Here is a 13,238-nt window from a genome sequence, read left to right on the forward strand (position 1 = left end):
GACTAACTAATGACCTTGCTCTAAACAAATCTATGGGAAATAATAGCCATAATATGATAGAATTTTACATTAAGCGTGAATGTGATATTGTTCATTCTGAAATTAGAATTTTAAACTTCAACCAACAATGAAGGTATGAGGAGCAAATTGGTGATGGTGGATTGGGAAAATACAATAAAAGGTTTGATGGTCGACAGGCAAGGGCAAATATTTTAAGAACCTCCCACCTGCTGTGCTCAATGCTCTGACCAGTAAAGGAAAGCATACCAAATGCCGCCTTCACTATCCTATCTATCTGCGTCTCCACTTTCAAGGAGCTATGAACCTGCACTCCAAGGTCTCTTTGTTCAGGACCTTACCATTAAGGCTATAAATCCTGCCCTGATTTGCCTTTCCAAAATGCAGCACCTCACATTTATCTAAATTAAACTCCATCTGCCACTCCTCAGCCCATTGGCCCATCTGATCAGGATCCCATGGTACTCTGAGGTAACCTTTTTTGCTATCCACTACACCTCCGATTTTGGTGTCATCTGCAAACTTACTAACTATACCTCCTATGTTCACATCCAAATCATTTATATAAATGACATAAAGTAGAGGGCCCAGCACCGATCTTTGTGGCACTCCACTGGTCACAGGCCACCAGTCTGAAAAACAACCCTCCACCACCACCCTCCGTCTTCTACCTTTGAGCCAGTTCTGTATCCAAATGGCTAGTTCTCCCTGTATTCTGTGAGATCTAACCTTGCTAACCAGTCTCCCATGAGGAACCTTGTTGAACATCTTACTCACGTCCAGCGCTCTGCCCTCATCAATCCTCTTTGTTGCTACTTCAAAACACTCAATTAAGTTCATGAGACATGATTTCCCATGCACAAAGCCATGTGACTGTCTCTAATCAGTCCTTGCCTTTCCAAATACATGTAAATCCTGTCCCTCAGGATTTCCTCCAACAAGTTGCCCACCACTGATGTCAGATTCACTGGTGTATAGTTCCCTGGCTTTTCCTTACCAACTTTTCAAAATAGTGGCACCATGTTAGCCAATCTCCAGTTCGGGTAAAGCTAAAAACAGCAAAAAACCTGTGACTATCGATGAGACAAATATTTCATGTTGCGGCTGTACAGGATATTGGTTAGGCCACTTTTGGAATATTGTGTGCAATTCTGGTCTCCCTCTTATTGGAAGAATGTTGTGAAACTTGAAAGGGTTCAGAAAAGATTTACAATGATGTTGCCAGGGTTGGAGGATTTGAGCTATAGGGAGAGGCTGAATAGGCTGGGGCTGTTTTCCCTGGAGCGTCGGAGGCTGAGGGGTGACCTTATAGAGGTTTATAAAATCATGAGGGGCATGGATAGGATAAATAGACAAAGTCATTTCCGTGAGGTGGGTGAGTCCAGAACTAGAGGACATAGGTGAGAGGGAAAGATATAAAAGGGGCAACTTTTTCACACAAAGGGTGGTGCATGTATGGAATGAGCTGCCAGAGGAAGTGGTGGAGGCTGGTACAATTGCAAAATTTAAAGGCATCTGGATGAGCACATGAATAGGAAGGGTTTAGAGGGATATGGGCCAAGTGCTGGCAAATGGGACTGGATTAGGTTAGGCTATCTGGTTGGCATGGACGAGTTGGATCAAAGGGTCTTTCCATGCTGTACGTCTCTATGATTCTATCTGGAGTATTGTGGACAGTTTTGGTCCCTTTTATCTAAGGAAGGATATATTTGTCCTAGTGAGATTGCAATGGAGGTTCACCATATTAATCCCCAGGATATTGGAATTGTCTTATGAGGAGGGTTTGAAGAAACAGGGTCTCCATTCTCTCGAGTTTCAAAGAATGAGAGGTGATCCCATTAAAAATTGCAAAATGTTTATAGTGTGGATATAAGTAGAATGTTTTCCTTCACTGGTGACTCTAGAATCAGGAGACAAAGTTTCAGCATGCTTCTCTTATACAGTTCTTTCCTTTTTTGGTTTTTCTGGTGAATTGTTCTGATTAGTGAAAGACAAAATTCATTTTTTTTTCATCAATACTCAAGTTTTGTTTGTGTTCTGATGTTATCCCAACCCATGGCCTTGTCTAATCAAAAACTTGATTTGAAAAGTTTATTTTGGTGATACAATTTGAAGTAACAACTTTGAATTCTCAATTTTAGGAGACTTCAAGCCTTTGTAAGGGATCGATTATCTGTTCAAGTTTTAGATTGTATGCCCTAGTCTGGAACTTCACTTGAAGCAAACACACAAGTATGTGAACTAATTCTGACCTATTCCCAGAGTTCTAAAATTGTTACCTTGTTTTATCATAACCTTGCATCTGTTGAGAGCAATCTACAAAATGTGGCAATATTCTGTAAATCAAACCATTCTGGCTGAACATGTTTGTACTTAAGTCTCTCTGATCGCTTGTGGAGGCTCACTACAGTCATTTAGATACATGCAAATGAGACTTTTGTTTAAACTGCTTCCATCTGTGAATTTTCTGTGCTACTCCAATTTGAGCAGTTGCCAAGAACTGATTCCATAAACCAAGAAACCTCTGTCTGAACTTTTCTCGAAACCAACAATTTTCCCATTAAAGTATGTAGGGTATGAATTCCTAGTGAACCTAATTTGCCTTTAACAGAATGTTTCCATAAACCAGATGCCACTAACTGGTATGTACTTTGAGTGATTATAGTATGTGAGCATACGTTCCAGGGAAAGCTGTGCAAAGTTTTAACTGTAATTCAGATTAATCTTTTAAAGCTTTTATTGAGAAATCAAAGTGAATAGGAAAGGATGCAATCAGATCAGCCTAAGTGAGTAGAGGAGGAGGTAACTGGCTTCGTGCCATTTTTTGGATTCCACCTACGAGCCCATGTAAACTTGAGTTTATCCAAATTCTGCTCTGTCTAATCCAGCTCACATCAAGTATTTTTCTCCCTTCATTCCTATGCTTGCAGACTTATATTAGCTGTATTTTAACATTCTCATCCTTGCTTTCAAATCCCTCCATGGCCTCACCCTTCTCTACTTCTATAATCTTCTCTAACCCTACAACCCTCAGAGATCTCTTTGCTCTTCCAATTCTGGGCTCTTAACCATCCCTGATTTTAGTGGCTATGCCTTCAGTTGCTAAGTCCAAAGATCTGAAGTTATCTTCCTAAACCTTTTTGCTTACCTCTTTGAATAAACATGGGTTCTAACATCACCTCGTGTGAAGGTGGCAGGACAGGTACAGAGAGCAGTAAGCAAAGCAGACAGTATTTTGGGTTGTATGATGAGATTAGATTAGATTCCCTACAGTGTGGAAACAGGCCCTTTGGCCCAACAAGTCCACACTGACCCTCCAAAGAGCAACCCACCCAGACCCATTTGCCTACATTCACCCTTGACTAATGCACCTAACACTACGGGCAATTTAGCATGACCAATTCACCCTAACCTACACATCTTTGGACTGTGGGAGGAAACCGGAGCACCCGGAGGAAACCCACGCAGACACGGGGAGAATGTGCAAACTCCACACAGACAGTTGCCCGAGGCGGGAATTGAACCCGGGTCCCTGGCGCTGTGAGGCAGCAGTGCTAACCATTGAGCCACCATGCTGCCCAGGGCATAGAGTACAAGAACAGGGAGGGGATGTTGAACTTGTACAAGACACTTATTAGACCTCGGAGAAAGTGAGGACTGCAGATGCTGGAGATCAGAGCATTAAAATGTGATGCTGAAAAAGCGCAGCAGGTCAGGCAGCATCAAAGGAGCAGGAGAATCGACATTTCGGGTATGAGCCCTTCTTCAGGAATGAGGAGGGTGTGCCGAGCAGGCTAACATAAAAGGTAGGGAGGAGGGACTTGGGGGAGGGGCGTTGGGAATACAATAGGTGGAAGGAGGTTAAGGTGAGGGTGATAGGCCGGAGAGGGGGTGGAGGCGGAGAGGTCGGGAAGAAGATTGCAGGTCAAGAAGGCAGTGCTGAGTCTGAGGGTTGGGACTGAGAAAAGGTGGGGGGAGGGGAAATGAGGAAGCTGGAGAAATCTACATTCATCCCTTGTGGTTGGAAGGTTCCTAGGCGGAAGATGAGGCGCTCTTCTGTTTAAGGACCTCCACTGTTCTTTAAAAAACCAGCTCAGGACAACACTCTCACAGACCTGCAAAGGACCTCTACTGTTCTTAAAAAGTTTCAGAGAACACCTCTGGGACACCCGCACCAACCAACCCAACCGCCCAGTGGCTGAACACTTTAACTCCCCTTCCCACTCCGCCAAGGACATGCAGGTCCTTGGCCTCCTCCATCGCCAGACCATGGCAACACGACGCCTGGAGGAAGAGCGCCTCATCTTCCGCCTGGGAACCCTCCAACCACATGGGATGAATGCAGACTCAAAAGATTCTCGGTGCCTTTCAGTCTCAAATTCTCCCTCCTTCCAAAAAGCAACATTGTATTGCACAACTCAACAATATCCCATATTTGATTTTCAAGTTGTAAATTTCTCCTGGTATTTCAGTTATATCACAGTCCAACTTCCATTTTAGTTTATAGTCCCAAAAATGAAAAATATGTGGTCTCTTAGAAATTATTGACTGATGCACATGGATGCATCTTTCAGATTTGTTTCACATTCAAAGTTTGTCTTTCTGTGCATAATGTCACAACTAAAACACCCAGAAGTTAGAGTTAGTCAATCATTAGTAAGGGAAAATACATTTTAATCTATGCAGCATGTGGCAAGCCAGTTGTGTTCATATTTGCATTTTCCCAGGTGAATATTTTCCAGAACGTCACTGTACACCTTTCTTCCCAGTGCTCCTTCCCCCAACTACTTGAGTCTAGCTTGAGAGGCGAGTGGTACATTTATGAAACTGCAGTGCTGTCTTTGGCAATTCGGTTTTGATTTTGATCGATGATCTTGAGTAATTCAGTAACTTCTTCCTCTATTGATGACTGTAAAAACCACTGGAATGATTTGAAGTGGAAGTAAGCACAAATGTAATATGCCATAATACTTTTTTGCTGCCTTCCAACTGAAAGAGCCTGAAGTGCAACCCTGTGTACATTTCATAGGTGAGTTATTTCAGTTACTGCAACTCATTGGAGAGAGAGATGTTTGTTTGTTTTATATATATTAATGATTTAGATGAAAATGTGGGTGGAATGTTAAGCAAATTTGCTGATGACCCCAAGGTTGGTAGAGTGGTTAATGATGAAGAAGATGGCTGTAGGTTACGGGAAGATATAGATGGCTTGGTCAGATGGGCAGACCAGTGGCAGATGCTATTTTACCCTGATAAATGAGAGGTGATGCACTTTGGAAGAAGAACCAAGCTGAGGGAATATTTAATGAATGGCAGGAGACTGGGCAGCTCAGAGGAACAGAGGGGTCTTGAGGTAATTATTCATAGATCTCTGAAGTTGAAAGACCACGTGAATAGGAGAGTAAAGAGCACATGTGAGACACTTGCTTTCATCAGTCATGGCACAGAATATACGAGCAAAGAGATAATGTCAGAGTTGTACAGAGCATTGGTCAGGCCCCAGCTGGAGCACTGTGTGCAGTACGGGTCACCCTCACTACAGGAAGGATGCGATCGCAGCAGAGGGGGGTACAGAGGAGGTTCACCAGGGGGTTGCCTGGGATGGAGAAATCGAACTATAAGGAGAGACTTGATCGATTTGGATTGTTGTCTTTCGAGCAGAGAAGACTGAGGAGGGACATGATTGAGGTGAATAAGATCGAGGGGTATGGACAGGGTGAATAGAGAGCTGCTGTTCCCCCTTGGTTGAGGGGTCAGTCATGAGAGGGTGTAGTTTTACCTCCAAATGATTTCTTCCCATTTTGATGTCTTGACTGTTAATACAATGCTTCTTGGGATGGACTCTAGAAATAAATAGAAATGTAGCTGAATCCTTTGACAATTGCTGACTTGATTCAGGTAATCATGGAAGGAAAATTGATTGTAGTTTAGACAGACTTGCAACTTGAAGTATGTAGGCAACGTTGACCGGATGCAGCTCTTCCTCAAAATCTTTAAACTGTTCACGCATTCTTTCGCTGTTAATAATGTGCTGCGGTCAAATACTTTGTATTTCATTCCTTCTATACTAAGAATTGTGTGGGCCACATGTCGTGTTATGTTTTGCTTCACTACACATGGCAAAAAGGTTAACTTTCAGGTTGTCCAGAAACAATTTAAATAGTGTGGCATTTCTGCACCATCAATCTTAAGACACAAGCACAATTCTGTAGTCAGAAATAACAGAAAATCCTTGTCTCTGTGATGTGAAAATGATCTAACTTGTCACAGCCGTAACTAAATCCCTGAAGATGATTATCCTAGTTCCATAGTTGTCACTTGAGAGTTGATTCTGCAGAGACATAGTTGCCTGTGGTTACTTCCACAGGTGTGGAATTATAAATTGACTGGTCTTTTGGCTATATGTTCTTGGGATGCTTTTCATATGGGGTGTTTATTGTATGTTGATGGTGCAATGTAAGTCTTCAGGTCTAATCCTCTCCCATTTCTCCAGGTTTATACACAGGTGTGCTCCTTGAATCATTGTTTAACTGCTACATGTTTATCAAAAACAGTCTTTGCTGAACAGTATTTCCACAACCTTTTCCATGGTGCCAAGAATGTAAACCTGCACACCTTCAGGACAGTATTGTGTAACCTGCATTTTGATGACTCTTTGCGCTTTCATGATTGTAAACAAATTGATTTTCCCAATCCAGCATGAAGACTGCCCATACAAATACAAGCCTTCTCTTAAGTTCTCCAGTCCTTGTTTGGTCGGCAGGCCTGTGACCTTGAATGAGTTTGCATGTTGTACAGGTTTTATGTGGCCTTTTTGGATTGGCTGAGGAAAGCATTAAGCAGCTGGGTGCACACTTCAGCAATTAGCTGGTAGCTAATCCATAGCATCTTTTAAGGTAATATTGAGGAAATATTGAGGAAATACTGCGCATATTGAGGAAAGTGGAGATTTACCTTACCTTATTTACCTTGTCAAAATTCCTCAAGTTTGTGAACCTTTCTCCCAGATATCCTCTCTGTTAAATTAAAAAATCCCAGCTTTTATGTGAATCTTCATACTTAGACTTTGGTCTGACCAATGATTTGTGCAGGGTTAATTTTATTATTTCTTGCTCTGGTATTCTTGCATCGAGAGTTATAAAATTTGAGGATACCACATCCTTATCAACTTGTGCCCTCTCTGTTTGAAATTGTGTTTCTGAAGCCCATTTATCAAAACATTATTTTTTCCAACTTTGCTATTTCGCATTTACTTTGTCATCTCACTCTCCCTCCCAAAATTTATCATTTAATATTTATCTGCATTAAGGGTCATTTATTTATGTTTTTAACATTTCATTTATTAGCCTATAATGCTAATCCTTGTCCTTGCTGGATTATCCTAAAAATGTGAGGAATTATGCTGTCAACCAATTTAGGATTATCAGTCAGGCTTGCCACTTGTGTGTATGACAAGTCTTACATATGTACTTTGCAGACAAAATAGGTATACACATTGTGCCTGTTTAAACTCAACAAGATGGATGATAGCTGAAATAACTCCACAGAGGCCAGTATCCTCTTACTTACACATCACCCTTTACATAGCTTACACATTTACTTACACATCGAGTGTCCTTGACGCTGATCCAGCTCTCTTCGAGCCATCTCTCAGAGTGAGAGTGAACCTCTGACACTCCTATTTATTTTTTTGTTTTCCCCACACTACTGCCTAACAGCAGTAGTGCTTATTTTTCCCCAGCACCTGTGTGTGAGCGCACACGCATAGGTGTAGGACACAGTGAATAACAACAAGTGTATGAATCTTTATTTATAATCCACTACCAGGAAAAAAGGAAACACTAGAGTGACCAGTGACAAGAAGTGCCTTTCATATCAAAGGGCAATGCTACATGATTTAAAAAGTGAAGGGGGCAGGAGGGATTAAATCAAAACTGAGCTGGAGGGGGAAATAATGCACTCCACTCCCTGCGGTGCCCACCTCTCCCTGAACAGCTCCAGGGTATTGGTGGACACCCAGGCTCAAATATAACCACAGAAGAGGGGCAGGCAGTCGGCCCTAACAACCCCCTCCACGGCCCGCTGCCTGGACCTGTTTATGGCCTGTTTGGCCAGGCCCAGGAGCAGATCCATGAGGGGGTCCTCTGACCTACCCTGTCTCCACCGCACGGGGTGCCCAAAGATCAGGAGCGTGGGACTGAAGTGCAACCAAAAACAGGAGAAAGTTTTTAAGAAAATTAAATATATACATGGTCTACAGACTCCACAGCACCACTGACAAGCAGTTGGGCTGGGAGTCCGTGAACCACCGCAATCTGTGGTTGCAGGGGACTGCTGCCTGCAGCACCCTCCACCACAGATCCCCGAGAGAGAGGGGGAAGACTCTCGCGTAGAGAGCCCTTCACTGGGGATCCCCACTGCCCGGTGGCAAATGGGGGATGAGGGGAATCAGGTGGACAGTATGCAGTAGCAGTCGATACAGAGCCCACCGTTTTATGTCCTTAAAGGGGGCAAAACTAAAATTCCGGAGGCGGCTTAAGTAGTGGGGCACAGGCTCCTAGGGGATGTACGGGATCTTGGGAACAATGTGAAATTCCATCAGGGCAGGGGTAAGTGTAGATGGGATTCCACCACACACCTGAGCATCCTCCAACTGGATGCATGATGTTGGGTCCGAGCACCACCGTTTTAAGGCGTCGAATGGCAGTGGCCACGAACCAAATGTCTACCGCTGCCCTGCCACTATGTCCCTACCCAACCCAGCCTTCCTTTCTGACAGCCACACAAACCCCCGGGTATGGAGGTTCGGATTCCTGAGCAATGGCTCCCTGATGACAGCCACTACTCCTGCTGGAGGGTAGGTACGACGCGATTCAACCATGTTCCAGACAGTGATCAGGTCCTGGTCAAAGACAGGCAGCGTCCTGAGAGCGACCTCCAAACCGTCACAGTCGATGAACAGGAGTTGCGCGTTGTGGTTGAGGTTATGCACTTGCTGGAAAATATACGTTGCCAGGATGCACCACCTAGAAGGAGGCTCAACATAAAGGTATTGGTGCAAGGTCTGAAGGCGGAAAGTTACCACCTGGTTGCAAACGCACGCCAGCGACTGACCACCCTCCTCAATAGGGAGACTCAGAACCTGCGCAGTGACCCAATGCATTTTTTTAGTCTCAGAAGAAGTGAACCAACGTTCTCTGGATGTCAGCGACAAAGCCAGGAGGAGGGACCAAAGTGACCAGCCGGTACCACAGCATGGCGGCCACCAGCTGGTTTATGACCAGCACTCGACTCCTCTAAGATAACACTCAGAGCAGTCCTGTCCAGCGGCCTAGGCGAGCCGAGACTTTGGCCTCCAGCTCCTGCCAGTTGGCCAGCCAGGATTCCTCAGCCGGGCTGAGGTAGACCCCCAGGTAGAGGAGATGGGTGGTACTCCAGCTGAACCCCCGTAACTCCTCCGGCAGAGAGTCCACCCGCCACGGACCGACCAACCAGTAGTCCGGAACATCTAGCCCAGTTGATCCTGGCAGAAGACGCTGCCGCGTACACGGCCTGGCACTCGCGCATCCTCCCCAGGTCAGCTGGGTCAGTGAAAGTGAGGAGCACGTCGTCGGCATAGGCCGAGAGGACCACCCCCGTGCCTGCGCTGCGCAGAACCAACCTCGACAACTTCCTCCGCAAGAGGCGCAGGAAAGGCTCCACACACAGGGAATACAGCTGGCCGGACAGGGGGCAGCCTTGATGTACTCCTCTCCCGAAGCGAAGGGGCGCCATCAGGGACCCATTAACTTTAACTAGACACTCTGTGGCAGTGTACAAAAAGTCGTATCCAGGAGATGAACTGCATCCCGAACCCAAATGCCCACAGAGTCCCGAGGAGGTACTCGTGATCGACCCTGTCGAACGCCTTCTCCTGGTCGAGAGACGGGAAGGAACTCGGCAGACCAGCCCGTCGACAGATGGATCAGGTCCCGGACCAGGTGGATGTTGTCGTGTATCCTCTGGCCTGGGACCGTGTAGGACTGGTCCGGGTGAATCATGTGGGCCAGCACAGAAGCCAGGTAAGAGGACAACACCCTGGTGAAAATTTTGTAGTCCATGCAGAGGAGGAAGACCAGACACCAGTTCTTCAAAGAACAAAGGTTCCCCGTCAGTAGCAGGACAATGACCACCCTGCACCAAGAAAGGGGCAGCTCTCCAGCAGTGAAACACTCCCCCAGGACCTGTGCGTAGTCGCTCTCCAGGACGTCCCAGAACAGTCTGAAGAACTCCACAGTCAGTCCATCCAGCACCGGGGACTTGCCCCTCGAGAGCCAGTAGAGGGTGCCGGTCAGCTCCTCTAAAATGACAGGAGTGTCGAGCCTTCCGGCATCCTCCGGGCTGAGCTGCAGCACACCCCCCGCCCAGACCCACATCATGCTCACCGCGACGTGACTCCAGGTTAACACCTCCTTCTCCAACTCCTTGATCCTGGATTTCCGCTTGTTTGTCGAACCCCTCGCACACTCCTGACAGAAAATGCGGACGTGAGCCTTGCACACGTCCCACCATAGCCTCAGGGAGGGGAAGCCTCCCTGCTTCCTTCTCCAGCTGGCCCAGAACTTAAAAAATGAATCCCGGCGGTTAAGGCGTATCCTCACCCAAACATGACCATGGAGGCTTGCCATAAGGCCATGGCTAGTGTGGTCGGCCTGCTAGCCATTGGCTTTCCCGTACATATGGCTGCAGCGACATATTTTTCCTGAAGACCGAGCAGGCAGTCCATGTGGCCATGCAGAAGGAGCTCACTGTGGGCAGGACATTCCTCTCTGTCCACCCACTGGAGGTCATGGCCCAGCGGATCATGATCTCTAATGTCCCGCCCTGAGTTCCTTCTCCCCCCACCTTCAAGCACTGGGGGAAGTTCAGTCAGGTGTGCAACTGCTCCTGTTCAGTCTGAAGGATCCCACCCTCAAGCACGTGTACTCCTTCCAGTGCCAGGTGTTTATATGCCTGGCCCAGGAGGATGTCACTGAGGGCTCCTTTACCCTCCTCCACAAGGGCATGGCCTACCGCATCTTCTGGACAGTGTGCGGTGTCACTTGTGTCATGAGGTGGGGCACATTAGAAAAAAACTGCCCAGCCCAGAAGGGTGCCCAGCCCACACCAGCAGTCGCAGGTGCCACCACAATACCCACTCCGCACCCCCCACTCAGCCCAATATGCCATCAAAAGCCCCACAGCGGGTCCATGCCAGGGGCTGCTTGTGCCTCCTCCTCTAGCGGGGAGGAGGGTGAGTGTCTGGCCAGACTATGCTAGCAGGCCGACCACACTAGCCATGGCCTTACTGCAAGCCTCTATGGTCATGTTTAGGTGAGGATAGGCCTTAACCATCAGGTGTTTAGTTAGGTGCCTGAAGGGGGAAGTATTCACAGCTGCGGCTGGTGCAGCCGAGCCGAAGGTAGCGGCTACCCTGGTAGAGGTGCGGCTAGGACCTGGTGCTCTTGGGCTCACCATAGTGTGCTGCTGGGCAACCCCAGGTGTTCTTCCTCTGCATGGGCCTCAGGTGATGGCGGTCACGACATGGAGGCTAGGGTAGTAGTAACAGCAGCAGTCCCAGGTGTTGGTGAGGCCCAGGCAGCAGTAGGGGAGGCAGGCCCAGGTGTCTGTGGGGCTCAGGCAGCAGCAACAATGGGTTGTGTGCAGCCAACCAGTTCAAATAAAATGAAAAAGCACAAAACAATAAAATGAAAGAAAAACTGAAGGTAAAATTCCTCCCTGGACAAGGGGAAAAGAAAAAAACTCTCCTCCTCTTCACAGTGCAGACTGTGCATGGGCAGCCAGCACACAGTTAGTCCCCTCCCTGACACAAAATGGTGTGTCTTGGACACTGAACCAGCTCATTCAGAGCCAACTGAGTGAGCAGAACCTCTGACACTTCGGTTTATTTTTATTTTATTAAACAGTACAAAATACAGTTAACAATAAACCAAAAGCAGCAGTTCACAAAAATCCCACTATATACAGGGAAGGGGCAGCAAAGCCAAACCCCACCATTCAACCAGTTTTCAAGAAGATGAGGACAAACCTCAAGTTCCACTTGCAATCAAAGGTAACAGTAACAAACACAGACAAGACAGTGCAATCAAAAGACAAACAGTACATAGAGCACAGACCCAATATAGCTAAAATAAAGATACCGGACACTGGTCCACACCACATACTGATCAGACAATCCTTGGCTAGCCTTCCTGCAAGACAGTTGTCAGCCTTCAGGTCTCTGGCCGCCCTGCGTACTGACTGACCCTCCCCAGGCCCACTTTTCTCCAGGCTGGTCGATTAACCACCTAGCTCCCCGTCATCTCGCCTGCTGACCGGACTACCCCAGGTCGCTTTCCTACGAGCTGGTTGTCAGCCTCTGTCTCTGGCCGCCCTGCTTACAGACTGCTGACCCTCCTCAGCCAACTTTCTTTCGGCATGGTCATCAGTCACTGGCTCCTGGTCACCCCACATACTAACCAAAACACCCCGACTTGCTTTTGTACAGTCGGCCTGTTGGCCTTACAACACCTAGCCTCCCTGTGTACTGACTGACCCTTTCTCCGGGCCAGTGTTCCTACAGACCGGCTATTGGCTGTCTAACTCCCAGCCTCCTTGTGTACTGACCAGTCCACCCTCGGTCGGCCTTCCTATGGGCTGCCGTCTGCTGCTTGGCTCAGCCTCCCCACATATTGACCAGCCTGCTGTATACCAGCTTTCCTGAGAAGACGCTATCAGTTGCCTTGCCCTGCCCACCCCACATACTGACAGGCTCCTCCTGGCCTGCTTTCCTCCAGGCTGGTCATCAACCCTTTGGCCTCCAGCCAGCCTGTGTATTGGCTGCCACACCCCTGCCCAGCTTTCCTACAGGCACGCTTTTGGCTGCCTAGCCCCCAGCCACCCTGCGTACTAACAGACACCTCCACCCCAGCCTGCTTTCCCCAAGGCTGGTCATCAACCCTCCAGCTCCCAGCCACTCCACGTACTGACCAGCCCACTCTGGCCTGCACTTGAACACAATTAATTACAAAATCCACATAGATTAACAAAATAGATTAACAGTGGGTGGCACGGCAGCACAGTGGTTAGCACTGCTGCCTCACAGCGCCAGAGACCCGGGTTCAATTCCCGTCTCAGGCGACTGACTGTGTGGAGTTTGCACATTCTCCCCGTGTCTGCGTGGGTTTCCTCCGGGTGCTCCG

General features: G+C 47.4%; 1 protein-coding gene across 5 annotated transcripts in view; it reads left to right on the forward strand.

Annotated features, from left to right (window-relative positions):
• The window catches only part of vdrb (vitamin D receptor b), a 319,754-nt gene that overhangs the window by 145,275 nt on the left and 161,241 nt on the right, over positions 1-13,238 (forward strand). For 2 of the 5 annotated variants that reach the window (XM_072567385.1, XM_072567386.1), the window contains exon 2: positions 2,160-2,250. The exons of the other annotated variants lie outside the window; for them this stretch is intronic. The gene's annotated coding sequence lies outside the window, so the exon portion shown is untranslated. The remainder of the gene's footprint in view (positions 1-2,159; positions 2,251-13,238) is intronic. 5 annotated transcript variants of the gene reach the window in all.

Source organism: Chiloscyllium punctatum, chromosome X (assembly GCF_047496795.1).
Source record: "Chiloscyllium punctatum isolate Juve2018m chromosome X, sChiPun1.3, whole genome shotgun sequence".
NCBI lineage: Eukaryota > Metazoa > Chordata > Chondrichthyes > Orectolobiformes > Hemiscylliidae > Chiloscyllium > Chiloscyllium punctatum.